The sequence below is a fragment of the Octopus bimaculoides genome, chromosome 16, assembly GCF_001194135.2.
Source record: "Octopus bimaculoides isolate UCB-OBI-ISO-001 chromosome 16, ASM119413v2, whole genome shotgun sequence".
Classification (NCBI taxonomy): Eukaryota; Metazoa; Mollusca; class Cephalopoda; order Octopoda; family Octopodidae; genus Octopus; species Octopus bimaculoides.
In genome coordinates this window covers 2,120,766-2,123,741 of record NC_068996.1, presented here as the reverse complement: position 1 = coordinate 2,123,741, position 2,976 = coordinate 2,120,766, and the positions used below count along the sequence as shown (strand labels likewise).

Below are 2,976 nucleotides of genomic sequence, written 5' to 3'. Positions count from 1 at the left end.
GAGGAAGAAGAAGAAGAAGAAGAAGAAGAAGAAGAAGAAGAAATAGAAGAAGAGGAAGAAGAAGTGGAAGAAGAAGTGGAAGAAGAAGAAGAAGAAGAAGAAGAAGAAGAAGAAGAAGAAAAAGAAGAAGAAGAAGTGGAAGACGAAGAGGGAAGTGGAAGTGGAAGAAGAAGAAACATCACATCTTTAATTGGTAAATACGCAATACAATAGCGACGAACGTTTTTTTTTGTGTTAACGTCGTATTTCGAAAATATTCAGAAAAATATCAATCAAAATTATATATCCGAAAATATATACTCTTTTACTCTTTTGCTTGTTTCAGTCATTTGACTGTGTCCATCACTGGAGCACCGACTTTAGTCGAGTAAATCGACCACAAGACTTATTCTTTGTAACCGTAGTACTTATTCTATCGGACTGTTTTGCCGAACCGCTAAGTTACAGGGACGTAAACACACCAGCATCGGTTGTCAAGCGATGTTGGGTGGACAAACACAGAAACAAAAACACGCACGCACACCGCACGCGCACCCCCCACATATATATATGTATGTATATATATATATATGGGAGAATTTACGAAAAAAAATAACAGACGAAGACAGGTGGTGTAAACAACAAATGGATGTATTAGTTTAACGCTCGGGAATAGAGAAAATCTTTGACGCTTCGAGCTACGCTCTTCAACTAAAAGGAGCACAAAGAAATAAGGAGAGAAACAAGGAGAAATATATATATATATATATATATATATATATATACACAAACATATATATACGACGGGCTTCTTTCAATTTCCGCCTACTAAATCCACTCGCAAGGCTTTGGTCGGCCCGAGGCTATAGTAGAAGACACTTGCCCAAGGTGCCTCGCAGTGGGACTGAACCCAGAAGTATGTGGTTCGTAAGCAAGTTTACTTACCACACAGTTACTCCCACGCCTATGACACAACATTATAACTTAACATTATCAAGACAATCCAGAATGGGCTAAATATTTATATACAAAGATCAATACATATATTTATATATTTACATAGAGATATATGCATATGTATACATATATACCTCTATATTTATAAGTATTGTTGGCACTCCGTCGCTTATGGCATCGAGGGTTCCCGTTGATCCGATCAACGGAACAGCCTGCTCGTGAAATTAATGTGCAAGTGGCTGAGCACTCCACAGACACGTGTACCCTTAACGTAGTTCTCGGGGATATTCAGCGTGACACAGTGTGACAAGGCTGACCCTTTGAATTACAGGCACAACAGAAACAGTAAGTAAGAATGAGAGAAAGCTGTGGTGAAAGAGTACAGCAGGGTTCGCCACCATCCGCTGTTGGAGCCTCGTGTAGCTTTAGGTGTTTTCGCTCAATAACACTCAAGACACCCGGTCTGGGAATCGAAACCGCGATCCTATGACCGCGAGTCCACTGCCCTAACCACTGGGCCATTGCGCCTCCATTTATACGTATATGTAAACATATATGCATGTGTATTTGTGTGGTGGGGTGGATACGTGCGTGTGTGTATCTCGAAGCAGAGATAGAAACAAATGCACCAAAATTATCGGGTAGTCAAACCCTTTCTTTGAAAACGTTGAAGGGTGCCCGTGAGACAGGAATCCTCGCGCATCCTTGTGGTACTTATCCGGTAAGATGAAATGCAAATAGACCCTGGTGGAATTTAAACCCAAACGTAAAAACGGACGAAATGGCGCTCAAAATAGGGAGTTTACCAAATAAACTGTCCCTATATTTCTTGTGCAATACCATGTCCACCATTCCTGAAGCTCGTGCTTCATTTGCTTTCTTTCGATAAGAAACACCACACAGTTACAATATATTTTAAAGTGGAATGTGCGAATTGTGACATTTTGTATTCTTCTAAAAGATTAGTACCATAAAATATATATTCTATGAGGAATGGAAACCACAGCGCAAAAGTGGGCGGCAAGAAGCTTTCTACGTGGTCTTCGGCAACAAATAAACTTATTTCATAATTGTTAGATGAACGCATAGTCTTCCGATCGGCAGAAATTATTTTTTGTCTCACCCCAATCAGCCGCGTGCCATATAAAGTACGAGTGGCTGCGGAGGAGCTGTTGTTCAAAGCTTATTGACACGAGTGAAGATGGAACTCAACACTACCGTTCTTCATTTCTCTTTCATACCCCCAGTTCCATCTCTTTAGAGTCACCATCTGTTTACCGCACAACGTGACCTGCAGCTGTTTAAGGTGGAGATCAACGGAACTGACCCTCCTGTTTCCGCTGCTGAATAAGAGAAATTGCATCTTACGAATGAGCCTTGCCATTATCAAATCTTCAACAACACACGCTTACACCACTTTGGAAAGTCATTATAAAATACAAAAATAAAATAACAAAAGAAATAAACATGAAATCTCTGTTGTGTATGGATTGTTGAGACCCGGCAGTAATTAGAATATGAACAAATTTAGCGGTATTGCAGTGCGTTCGTACTTATGTATGTATGTATGTATGTATGTATGTATGTAAGAATATATATATAGATAGACAGATAGATAGATAGATAGATAGATAGATAGATACAAGCGTACGTACATGCGTCTATGTTTATATGCATGTGTTTCACTATATCTAAGTATTTATTTCTCTCCCTTTCGCCTTCTCTTTCTCCGTCTGTCTGTCCCCCTTCTCTTTTTCTCTCTCTCTCTCTCTATCTCTCTCTCTCTCTATCTCTCTCTCTCTATCTCTCTCTCTCTTTCTCTCTCTCTCTCTTTCTTCCTTTTTCGACATTCATACAAAGATGCATAAGCCCGCTCATATATAATGTAGCCTATAAAGAGATGCTTAACTACATAAGTAATAGTAGGACTTATTAATTCGTCTTTTGCTTAATGTTATGAAGATATATATATGCATATGGACACATACAGGGATGCTAGCTAATTAAATATATTCATATATATCTATCTCTTTATATATA

At 39.0% G+C, this 2,976-nt stretch overlaps 1 protein-coding gene across 1 annotated transcript in view; it reads left to right on the top strand.

Annotated features, from left to right (window-relative positions):
* Nucleotides 1–2,976, top strand: part of LOC128249614 (glutamic acid-rich protein-like) — a gene marked incomplete at its 5' end in the record, with an annotated part of 26,285 nt that overhangs the window by 200 nt on the left and 23,109 nt on the right. The gene's annotated exons all lie outside the window — the stretch shown is intronic.